Source organism: Protomyctophum parallelum (assembly GCF_964188405.1).
Source record: "Protomyctophum parallelum genome assembly, chromosome: 17".
NCBI lineage: Eukaryota > Metazoa > Chordata > Actinopteri > Myctophiformes > Myctophidae > Protomyctophum > Protomyctophum parallelum.
In genome coordinates, this window is record NC_139719.1 from 25,757,692 (window position 1) to 25,771,044 (window position 13,353).

General features: G+C 43.1%; 2 protein-coding genes across 9 annotated transcripts in view; one reads left to right on the forward strand and one right to left on the reverse strand.

The window, feature by feature from the left end:
• LOC310874999 (protein sidekick-2-like) overlaps positions 1-13,353 on the forward strand; it is a 503,627-nt gene that overhangs the window by 237,680 nt on the left and 252,594 nt on the right. The window lies entirely within an intron of this gene.
• LOC310874072 (transmembrane protein 267-like) overlaps positions 1-13,353 on the reverse strand; it is a gene marked incomplete at both ends in the record, with an annotated part of 71,675 nt that overhangs the window by 15,009 nt on the left and 43,313 nt on the right. The gene's annotated exons all lie outside the window — the stretch shown is intronic.

Sequence of the window (13,353 nt, forward strand, 5' to 3'; positions counted from 1 at the left end):
ATCATAATACAACATTTTTAATTTGTGGTTTGGACCCCAAGCCAATGGACAAAACTCTTCTCTTCTGGCCCGGAAGCCAACCGTCTGGGCACCTAGGCTGCCAAATCGGCCTGGACGGCGTGCCATGGGCTTGACTCCCAAGCCTCTGCCACGTGTCACTCCCCATCTCTATCCCCCTCTCCTGTCTGGCTACTGTTCCCTATCAATAAAATCATAAAAAGACCCCAAAAAACTCATCTTTAAAAAATGGGGGAAGGGTTCGATGGCACTATGGGTGTATTTTAATTTGGAGATCCTTGGCATGAAACAGTTAGAGAACTTAGTGGTTTAGGAAGGCACAGGTAGAATCTGCCTGCACTGAATGGCTAATCCTGCCGGCGGGGCACCGAGGGCATTCATCTTCAAACGGCCTTCAGAGGACGGCAGTCGGTGCTAAAGTTGATCAAAGACATCACAGACAATGAGAGAGCCATTAAGCAGGTCTGGGTGTTCAGCGCGCTATAATAGGCCATGGGGCATCTATCCATGAGCGCTGGGTTGTCTGCCCAGGACCACATGTATCTATCTATGAAGGCTGGGTTGTCTGCATGCCCAGGACCAACAGGGCTGTGGGCACCGTGCCTTCACACTCAGCACATTTTTACAAAGGCGTATATCTCTGCAATGTGTCATGTCCGCACGCACACACGTGCACACATGCATGCACACAAACATGCGTGCCGTGTGCATGCACACACACACACACACACACACACACACTATGAATCATAAGTGAGCATACTTGTGGTTGAACTCTGCCGATGTTGTGTGCTGGTTTTTCTGTGTGTGGCATTGACCTTTTAAAGGGAATGTGCTGGTGTGAGCGAGTAAGAGAAGGACTTACTGAGTTTGTTTGTGAGTGAGCGAGCGAGCGAGACAGTTGGAAGGTAACTGAGAGTGTGTGTGAGTGAATTAGTGAGTGAGTGACCATTTTCAAATACCAATGTCGGGGTGCTTGACATGAAAAAAGAACAGTGTGTGCTCAGCAACTCTGTGTAAATAATAGGTAAATAAGGACAAAACAAAGTCTATTTTGTACAGTACACATTTCAACAAGGCAATTCAATGTACCTTACATAAAACATGAAGCAAAGATAACGCACAAAAGGACGTTTGAATTCAGCAAAATTCAAAATAAGCAAAGAATTAAACAGAAGAGCAAGACAGTACAATTACAGTTCAGAAGAGTAGCATAATTAGAAAGTAGGCTACTATAAAAGGCAAATAGAAAGTTTGTTTGTTTGTTTGTTTTGGTATGATTTAAAAGAACAGGGTATCACACAAGATCAGAAATGTATATTGTTCCGTCAAGGCTGCGTCTGCAGTCCAGGACTGTTCGCCATGTTTATAGAACCCCTGGCCCAGGCGATCAGAGAAGACCCTCAAATACAAGGAATCCCTATAAATGAGGATGAGCAGAAGCTGGCTTTATATGCAGATGATTTGTTAATTTATTTAAAAAATCCGGATAGATGCCTCCCCAAATTAATGAGCTCCTTGGAAATGTATGGTCGGTTCTCAGGCTATGAACTCAATGTGGATAAAACACAGATACTCTCTTATAATTACAAGCCCTCAAAGGAAACAAAAGAGCTTTACCCTTTCAATTGGAACTCTAAATCAATTAAATATCTGGGAATAAGGTTGACAAAGGACCTATCTAAACTCTATGAAGCAAATTATCAACCCATAATCACACAAATTAAAAAAGATATTGAGAGATGGTCTCTGTCACCCTTGGACTTAAGTTCAAGAATAGAGGCAGTCAAGATGAATGTTATACCTAAGATATTATATTTCTTTCAGTCTCTACCAGTGGAGGTGCCTGCCAAACAGTTTTGTGAATGGGACAAAATGATATCTAGATTTATCTGGAACGGAAAAAAACCGAGAATCAGATTCCAAACTTTACAACTCCCTAAAGAAAGAGGGGGACTATCCCTTCCAAATTTGAGGGATTACTATTATGCGTCACAATTAAGACCTTTAATATGTTGGTGTGATGATAAATGCGAGGCTAAATGGAAAGCTTTGGAAATTAAATCAATCAACATCCCTCTTCAGTCTTTAATTGGGAACAAAGACCAGGCTAAGTCATACTATGACATTTTAGACCCATTCACAATATTTACTTTAAATACTTGGTTCAAAGTCGTGAAACAGTTCAAAATGGAGAGGACAATCAGGGTGTTGAGGTGGCCCGCTTACGATCCAGATTTTAAGCCTGGTGTGTACGATCAAACTTTCAGGCGATGGGCTCGGTATGGTTTTTCCTCTTACAGTACTGCCATGAAAGGCAATGTGTTATTGAACTTTGAACAATTGAAAGATATGTGTATGTGCATAGATAACAAGGACTTTTTTAGATACCTCCAAATACGAGAGTACTTTATGGGGGAGGTGAAAGCATCCGAGCCGGTGGCCTCAAACGATCTCATACAGGTTTTTATTCAGGCATATAAGTCCAAAAGAGTAGTGTCCAGTATATATAATGCCCTGGTTTCAGCTAGGGTCAATTCCACAGAGTACATTAAAACTAATTGGGAAAAAGAGTTGGAGATTACCATCACATCAGAAGAATGGGCAAACATGTGCAATACACAAATTACATCCACCAATTCAAGAATGTGGAGAGAATTATGTTGGAAGACCCTAACGAGATTTTTTATTACCCCCAAAATTAAATCAAGACAACTGAAAACAGATCAGCCATGCTGGAGACAGTGTGGCCACGCTATTTTCTGGTCTTGTCCTAAAATTCAGAAATACTGGCAGGACATCCACTCCACCTTGGAGACCATTCTGTGTTTTGAGATACCTCTGTCTGTTCCTTTTCTACTGTTGGGAAATATCCCTGAAGAGTTTCTAATACATGATAAATATTTAATCAAGATCCTCTTAGCAGCAAGTAAAAAAGCAATCACACGACGCTGGTGCCAGCAGGACCCACCAACGAAAGATCAATGGAACATTCATACTTAGACTACAAGAGGATAAATTCTATAGAAAGTGGGAAAAGTGGAATCTCTTCTCTCAGCCTAGCGATATTGCAATAGGATTTCATTGAATGTTTTTTGTAATATGAAAAATGCAGCCTTTTTTTCTTTTACTTTTTGTCTTTTTCTTTTCTTTTTCTTTCCGTATAGTCTTGTCAGTTGTATTCTTCTTGTCTGTTCTTCCTTCAATAAAAATTAAGTGAAAAGAAAAAAAATAAATGTATATTGTTGGCCCTGAATGCTTTATAAACCGATTGTAAAAGAGACCGAAAAGAAGTTGATTCCAGGTGTGACTCTACAGTATTTGCACCGTACTGTACGTGTGTTTACACACTTACAGACAGACTGATGGTCACTGGTGTCCCTTACTGGGACTCAACACACCCTCCATGGCCTCAGTTAGGATCAGGGGAGATGTGGTATGGATGTGGATGTGGTGTTGTGGCTGTAGTTGTTGTTGTTGGTGTGTATCGATGCCGTCCGTCAGCCGGGAAAAAAATGGCTCTTTGCAGAGAGCTGCAGCTTTTCATTGTGTTTGGAAATACCAGTTAACCTGTGATCTATAGGGTGCAGTCGCACGCACATGCACACACACACACACACACACACACACACACACACTCTCTCTCTCTCTCTCTCTCTCTCTCTCTCTCTCTCTCTCTCTCTCTCTCTCTCTCTCTCAGTTCTGCGATCAGTCATGGTTTTCAGACAGTCTGCTATCGTGTATATGTCTGTCTCGGAGCCAAATAGGCTTGGAGTCTGCAGTGCGTTTTTTTGTGGTAGATGTCCAACAGTTAATGTGATTTTCTTGAGCTATAATTTGTCCCATCACAGATTGTGTGAGGGCTGCGCTGCATGAGGCCTTGTGCTGGTAGAGGAGGTGATAGTCTCAGGACCAGGTCATTTTGCATAACAAGTATTTGTAGAATTTGATCATTCTTTTCTGTATCGTAATTAACCATACTAGACCTTCGCGAGTTATGAGTTATTATAATGGACACACAAAACATTCTGGGGCAAATTGGGACAGAAATTGTCAATCTACAAGCTCTCAATGCACCCCAGTCAAAACAAAATACAGTTTGTAGGATATAAGCGGTAAAAATAGATCTGTTTACTTTGTCCCCTCTACACCAAATCTCTTGTCCGAAAATAGGCGATCTACAAGCTCACCTTGATCTCCACGGCTAATGCTATGTATTCCCCAAAGAATATGGAATACCGTGGTTCAAGTGTTTAACCCATTCAGAACGGGAACCCCTTTTGGGGGGTGCCGCGCTACGAGCTTTTACGTATTTTTAAAAGCATGTAGAACTTGAACAGAGCAACTTTCACTTCCAGTAGAGTAATAGAATTGACCAGGACACTGAGGACAGGAGTATATTGACTCAAGTACTGAGGGTTGAGTACTTTGTCCACAACTGTCTGCTGCAAGAGTGTCTGTCACTGACATTCGATTCTAGAGTATGTCTTACTGCACTTGGAATTCCTTCTTCCTCAACTACTTTATCACCTTTTCCCTCTCTCTCCTCCCTGAACTCATGTGGTAGGATGGAACCACATTTCATTAATATAGCCTAAATAATTGTTTTAAACTGGTCTCTTGTCTCCCCTCATGGGCGAGAGAGCCAACTGGTAAATAGGTAGGCCTACTTTCTTGCTTGTAGCATCTAGAAGATAGAGGTCTCCTGTTGTTCTTCCTGTGACCACACCTAGTGACTTGGACCATTTGGTTTGGGTGTCAAACGACTGTCTGCTTGAGCTATTCAAATGTGTATTGAGCTTCTTTATAAACTAGCCAGAACTGTTCACTGTTCAGTGTCCTGAAGCCGTCAGGCTGAAGGGTGCATGGCTCAGGCCATGAAGCTGTATTCTGAACTTTGCAATAAATCTGGAATCCGAAACCCTGATTCATCTGCCTGTGCCTCCGAGTTTATTCTGAGTATTTAGTCAAGTCTTTACGTCTGTTTATGGGCTCTATAGGGAGAGAAAAGCACTCATCTCTCTGTTTAGCTCATTTACTTCACTCACTTTTGTATTGTTCATCTCCGTCTCTCTCACTCTGTCCCTCTTTTCACATGCCTTGTCCCTCTGCAGTTCTGTCTGTTTAATTCCATACACGGACACACCGCGGACTCATCAGTATTCGTCGTGTTGACGGTGCGTTGTCTTTGTCTCCCGCTTAGTCATTCATGTCATTTCCTCATGGCGGCGGCCATGACGGTTCCAAGCGGTCCCCAGCTCTCATTCAGGGAGAAGAATATATGCCCCTCCATAAATGAATAGAAGAATATATGCCCCTCCCGTGCATCAGACGTCATGGCAAATTGTTTTATTTTGTTGCGTTCTGGCCTGTTCTTGGACAGGATGACCGTATAAAGAAAGCGTACAATGCCAGCATTAATGACGAAGCAATGTAATCAGCATCTGTGCACAAAAGCATGGCTTCTATTCTCCGGCACAACGGCTGATCCCCTGATTGAATCCTCCCCCCGATGGAGACGTACAGAGAGTCCAAGAAAGAGATGGGTAAATGGTGTTGTTAAGTGGGTAAATGGATGAATGTATACAATGCACAATCTGGTATGTAACGAGCTTTTGGATAAAAGCGCTATATAAATGCACCATTTACCATTTTTGTACGCCGGCGGTGGAGGAAACCATGCAATCTGCAAATTGGGAGCAATTAGGGGTTCAGAGTCTTGCTCAAGTAACTTTGACACTAACCCATGGGGGAGCCCGGGATTGGACTTCATGGGAGCCTTGCGGTTTCCAATTCATCCGCTCTACCGGCCACTACGTGTACCCCTGAGCCACTGCCACTGGGTGGTGCTGTGGTGGTTCTGCGGGTGATAGCGGTACATGTGTGCATGGTGTGTTGGTTGCAGGGGTGCAGTCAGACAGATATTTTGTGAAGCCACTGAGGAAATCGGGATTTCCTGAAAGTTCATATAATGGCCTGTTGTGGCGCTGTCATTGGACCCAGAAAAACCCATAGACCCATAGAAGTCCATGTATTTGGGCCCAACTTCACCTAGACTGTATTACCTTAATAAACATGGTCATGAATACTTTCTTCTTCCAGTCACTAGTTTAAAGTCTCATTTCTAATGTCATAATATTCTTTTTGGAAAATTATGGTCCCATTAATTAAAGAAATTACCATAAAGTCGCGTATGTTCTGAGGGGCGTGGCTACCGTTACAGTATATGATCGGGATTCCCCTCCCACTTGAGTCAAAATAAAAACCAACGGAGAAGAAGGGGGTAAGTCCCGCCTCGTTGTCTGGGCCAGCCAATGGCCAGCTGGGCTAAAACGGATCTAGAAAGGTGGCGACTTACAATACAAGGACTGACAGGCTTCATTTTACGTTCATGTTAGACCCGGAGAACGCTTTGTCCATATTTTTTACAGTCTATGGTTGGTTGGTAGTGGTATATAAGGGCAGCAGCTTGGGACTCAGAAGGTTCCCGGGGTGGGTTAGGTCGAAGTGTCCTTGAGCAAGACAATGGACGCCAAATTGCTCCCGATGAGCAGGTTGGATGGCTGGAATGTATGTACGTACACGATGTGCTGCCATGAGGCGAGATTCAAAAACAGTTAGCATCAGTTACATTACAGCGACAGAACAGTCAATAGACCAGCTGGTGCCGCAAGGAAATAACACACATTTTAAATTGTCTCGGTCGGATGGAAACCTCATACTGTAGATAGGTACAAAACTGTTACTTTTCAGGATTCAAAATGAATGATTCAAAATGCTGCGTGTGAGCGTTTCGAGCTTGTAGATCTGCTACTTGTGCTGCTTTTGCGTGCGTGCGTGCGTGCGTGCGTGCGTGCGTGTGTGCGTGCACTGCTCAACGTGCTCATACACACCCACACTGCCTATAGAGTAGGTATGTCTTCATTTCCAGATCCCTCTGGGTTCGTTTTGGTCCAAGTGTACTTGAGCAAGACAGTCACAAAGACATCACTCCGCTGTCGATGTGTGATTAAGTGATTAAAATGTTCATTTTAAAGCACTAATGTACCGTTCTACAAGCTCGGCTATTTCCATTATGTTTCAAGTTTCAACAGATGAATATTGAGATAAATGGCAATGATTTTGAAATTGAAATAATTGCGATTATCTCAAGCTAATTGCGAGCAGGTAATTATGTAATAATTGTATGAATCTGGAATTATCAGGCTGTGGTTACTGCGAGCTGTGGTAATTTTTTTAATGTATTTTTTTCATGATTCTTTTCCATTTTTCAATACTTTTACTTCTACTGCACTCTCAGAAGCACATATTGTACTTTTACTCTACTACAATTATTTGAAAACGTAGTTACTTTGTAGATTTCGTTTTTATATTACTGCACATACATTAAACACTCTATATATTTTGGTTCTTTTAAAATAGCCGATCTACAGTACAAGGTTTGAAAACTTGGGAGATGGGACATTCTGCATAACAACCACTTTCAAATGTTGGTACTTTAAGTGCATTTTGATATTATATAATTCCGGACGTTTGCTTGTAACAGCGTGTTTCTGCATTCATTTCACTTATAAGGTAAAAAAGAAATGTATACTTGTCTTTCTTCCACCACTGACTACGAGGCCATTGCAGCAGGATGCAAGTGGACATGTGTGTGGACTGTGGAGGGAATATGTTGTTGGCAGCATGTGGCTATCCTGACAGTATATACTGTATAGGAGGCACAACAGAGTGGCTATCCTGACAGTATTCTGTATAGGAGGCACAACAGAGTGGCTATCCTGACTGTCTGCATGCTGTCCAGAGCAGGGTACAAACATTGTGTTATGTCCCTCCCGATCACTGTCTGTCTGTCTGTCTCCTGCATGTGAAACTGTTACTGTATGTGTCTGCATGTATAGGACTATAGGAGACACCCCAGTCACATCACAGCATCACACTCAAATACACTGCTCTGTTGGTGATATACATGCGTGCGTGTGTATGTGTGTGTGCGTGGGAATGTGTGCGCGCGCCTGGTAGCGGCTTAGAAAGGTCTCTCCAAGCAGCGTCCCCATGACAATTTCAGGTCACCGCACGCACGCACACACGCACACACACACACACACACACACACACACACACACACACGCACACGCACACGCACACGCACACGCTCACGTTCACGCTCACGCGCACGCTCGCACACACACACACACACACACACACACACACACACACACACACACACACACACTCACACTCACACTCACACTCACACTCACACTCACACTCACACACACACATGTGTATTGCTATGGTGTGCATTACAGTGTGCATTGCACAGTATTATGGTGTGCATGACACAGAAAGCTTCCCCAGGGCTGTAGATTACTGATGCACCACAGCCTGTATGATAAACTCTAAACCACTACAGTATCACACAGCACCCACTCTGAGGTAGTGCCACCCTGCATGCCCACAGGTACCATCATATGTACCATGGACTCTGAGGTAGTGCCACCCTGCATGCCCACAGGTACCATCATATGTACCATGCACTCTGAGTTAGTGCCACCCTGCATGCCCACAGGTACCATCATATGTACCATGGACTCTGAGGTAGTGCCACCCTGCATGCCCACAGGTACCATCATATGTACCATGGACTCTGAGGTAGTGCCACCCTGCATGCCCACAGGTACCATCATATGTACCGTGCACTCTGAGTTAGTGCCACCCTGCATGCCCACAGGTACCATCATATGTACCATGCACTCTGAGCTCATGACATAGGACTAAGGGGGCACCGTTGCACGATCGACCTTCCTGGTATAGAATCCCAAGCGTCATTGATCTCATCTGCAACGGGGGATTTGGGGGGGTGGGGCTGTAGATCTTGGAAGGCCCAGGTTCAGTTGGTTTGATTGATTTATTGATTGATTGATTGTTAATTGTATTAACAGATGGTAGAATGGGTATACAGTCCAAGGAAGGTACAGGTCAATACAAAAACTGCTAAGAGGATAAAACCAGAAAAAAGCACAAATTATAAGACTTGTTTACATGAGGGTCCTCCATTTTCAATTCATCAAAACATGTGTACCATATTACTGAATTTCGTGAAGAACGATAACAAAAATGGAGGAATGGCTGTTGGTAGCTATAGGGCGTTTCACATTTTAATGGCATCGGAGCGAAACTCTCTCTCTCTCTCTCTCTCTGTGTGGGATAATGGAGCAAATTGTGATAAATTGGTTCTAATTATATATTTTTTCTCTTTTCTCTTCTCGGTGCTGCTACTCAACTATGAAAATCTACACAGGTAAAAATAAAAAGTAATTGTAGCTTGGTTTCACCTTGGTGATTTCTCTCTCTCTCTCTCTCTCTCTCCTCCACTGTGGTCCATTTCGTTCAATCTCTGTCTGAGACGGATATATGCTATCTATATGCATAAGTGTGTGCGCATGCGTGTGTATGCGTGTGTGTGTGCGTGCGTGTGTGTTCTCAGTGTGGACGTCACTTAGTTATGTCTGACTCTCACAGTACTTAGTGTGTGTGCTGCTGGAGCCTCACAGCAGAACATATCCCATCTACAAGCTAACACCCCGCCTATAGATCAGATATTTTCGGTGGCAGACACAATGTACAACCAAGAATAAATCTGTCTTTATATGATGAGGTAGCAGTGTTACTCTCACAAGACAGGAAGTGTTATTTACACGCTCGCACGCACACATGCACGCACACAGCAGTGATTCAGAGCCTACAGTACAGTGGTCCTATCTTGCCGTACTCCTATTTTTTTGCCTATTTTACAATTTTTTTAAACATTTTTAAATAGTTCGAATAGCCGATCTACAAGCTCACAACGTGACCAAAACACATACAGTTCATGGACATCCGAGAACCGCACCAAAGTGGGAAACAAAAGCTATGTGTGTGTACATCTCAACATCTGTTTGCTTGCAAAGAATTGGAATGTATTGCATGTTACAATGTGTGCGCGTGCGTGCGTGCGTGCGTGTCTGCCCACATGCAGGCATACACGTCTATTCATAGCGGCAGCCCGGACATCTTGTGTTGAGAGGTGTTGAGCTATAGATCGCTGCCTCCGTTCCGACCGACGCAGGCATAAATGGGACGAGACGTCTTTGGCTGGTGTCAAGTGAATCTAATTCAGCCGGAGCGTAATGGCCGCCAAGATTCAACATTAAGCGATCTTGATGCTCCACACACACAGCGAGGAATCGAAACAAAGGGAAAACGATTTAATAAAATCATGGCCGTGCCGTCAAGGCTCTCATTAAGGCTGGAACCCAGTTTAAGATCGTCAAACTCTCTCTCTCTCTCTCTCTCTCTCTCTCTCCCCGGATCGACCAGGGCTGTCCATCCATCGCCTGCCTCTCCAGCTAACAGCTGTGACGGCAGGCTGATGCCTGGGCTATATCTTCCCTTTGCAGGCCTGTGGAGTTACAGTAGACTGTGTTGGCGGAGGCCAAGCTAGCGTGTCGGAATAATAGAAAGATATGAGGATGTTCAGGAAGGAGGGCACAGGGAGAGACAAAGAGAAACCAAGCCCAACAGAGACACTGAGGAATACTGTAAGTCATATACTGTACATTAAAGACAACAAAGACTGGCTGTAATAATGTGGTTATATGTGTATATGTGGTCAGGTTTTATTCAGGCTAAGGGCCCCTTATACCTGCATTGTGAGCTTGTAGCAGTGTTAGTTTTGTCGCCTAAAACTGGGATGTTCGCCGACTACCTTTTTTCAGACATAAAACAAACGTGAAAAACGAAATATAATGAAGCTATATGAAGACTAAAATTAAATAATTTGGTAATAATGGATTGCATTTTTATAGCGCTTTTCTATGCATTACGTGCTTACTCAAAGCGCTTTTACAATGGTCCATTCGTTCATATATTGGGAGGTGAAGCGGCAAACAGTCGACGCCATGCAGCGTCCTCACTTCCCACAGACACCAATGGTGGCAATAAGTGGCAACCACTGGAGGCAACGTGAGGTTCAGTGACTTGCCCAAAGACACTGAAGGAGGGAGAGAGAGGTAGAACAGATAGGAAAGAGAAGTGGGTTGAGAGCAGCCTGCAGACGGAGGAACTAAACACAAGAAAGGACAGTGAGAGACGAAGAGTGAGACAGAACGCAGCAGAGAGCTATGATAGAATTCAAATGAAGACATGAATCAGAGACATGGAGAGAGAGAGAGAGCATGTAAGAGACAGTAGACACAGAATGAGAGATTGGGGTTATGCAGCATGTTTGAGCTTTTTGATGTTAATATTTTATTTATTTATTGAGTCTGTTAGGTCTTGTCTGTCTGTCTGTCCGTTTCTGATGTTGAATTTAACGCGCTTTCCATCATATTTTTTAACTCAAATCAAAATTAAATAAGAAATCAGGTGTGAAATCAGGTGTCTTGGCATGAAAAGTTTGACTATATAGCCTATATATCTCTCTTTGTGTGATTTAGATTTAGACTGACGGTGTCAGTTGTATGTTTGTATGTTGTGATGTTTTGTTTTATGTGGACCCCACAAAGTATATGACCTACTGTAACTGTTCAAGTGGTTAAAAAGGCATTTTCTTTCGCCCCCCGCCTGATGGAGTGGATCTCTCAGACAGCACGGTTCCAAATCTCCCCATCCGTCTCTCAACAAGCTCTTTCCTCTGAATCCTTTCTTCTTTTCTTTCTTTCTATAGTGTAAGAGCAGTTCCCTGCTGTCGCCAGCCTTCACAACATGGGTTAAACAACTAGACAGCCAGGCTTGTGTTGGCCGCTGTAATGTGCTTCCTCTTGCATCGTCTGGATCCGGCAGAGTGGATCGATAGCGTTGTCTTGGCGGAGAGGCCTCGGTGTGTTTGGTTTCATAGTTTCAACACTCTCGGCCAAAAAAGCGCATGCAGTCGGAAGCCATAAATGCAAAAGTGGTTCTCAAACCATCTCCTTTTCATCCGAGGTGCAGCACAGAGGGTGCAGTCGCTCCATACCGGCACGTTCCACTAGTTTTGCACTCCTGCTAAATTTTGGCACTGTTGCAGCGATTGTTGAGATTTCTTCTCGCTTTCTCCCTGCTGTTTGGTGTGTCCCCAAGGTCGGTGCCATGTGCTGCAGCACCTAAAGCAATTCATTTGTAAAAAAATTAATTCATATTTGAAGTTTTTCAGAGAACTTAGATATAGAAGGTGTTTTTAGAATCGGCCTCAGGTCTAAATGGGATAATTTACGTGGAGAAAAAAAACATACACAACAAATTGAAATATGGAAATACAAGGTTTCTGCTGACAGCAATGATGATATATTACAATATTATGCGTTTTGTAGTAGACTCACTTGTACAAAGGCTTTGCATACTTTTAAAATTTCATATCGGTTTCGCCCCACAGCTGAAAGAGAGAGAGAGAGAGATAGGGAGGATAACAATCTCACTGTGTGTCCATCAATCAATGAGGATTACGGAACGATCCCGACAGTAGAACTGGCTCTCGCTCAAACACCGCTAACGGCGGAGCGCTTATGCCGCGGAATCTTGGAAGTGCGAGTCCACGATTTATTCACATTCCTGTCATTGGGGAGGGTTTCAGGGGGTCCCCAGAAAAAGTATAGTTAATATCATCACACTCAAACTTTTTCAGATGAGCGTCCGAATACATTTCAATTCCGGAGTCCTTGGCATGAAAAAGCTTTACGCCTCATTCATACTGTCTCCATTTTACTTGCTACCTCCACTACATCTCAGAGGCAAAAAATTTACTTTTACTAAACTTTTGATTCTAGTGACTTTGCACATTTTGTATATTATTACAAAACATTCATTGACCACTTCAGCCCTATTCGGCTATTTGAAAATAGCTGATCTACAAGCTTATCGCAATGCTCTTGACGATTGGCTAGTTTTTAACATTCTGCGTAATGCCAACTTTTGGTAGGGTTACTTTTAAGTATATTTTATTGCCAATACTTTTGTAGTGTACTCAAGTACATTTTGAATACTGGACTTTTATATGTAACCGAGTATTTCTATATTGCGGTATTGCCACATAACCCATTTTGGGCGGGAACCCCTTTTGGTGTTAGCATTAAGCTATGCTTTAGCTATTGAAAAATAGCAGATCTACAAGCTCATAGCGCGCCACCGAGTGGCGCGCTACAAGCTTGTAGGTCTGCTATTTTTTTTTAATCGAAGAACGACCGACATAGAAACATAGCTTTTTCAGAAAACTGTCTGGATGTAGAAGACATTTTTAGAATCTGATCTCAGGTCAGAATGGGATAAGTTAAAAAAAAATAATAATAATACAAAATGTGAGTACTTCTTCCACCACGG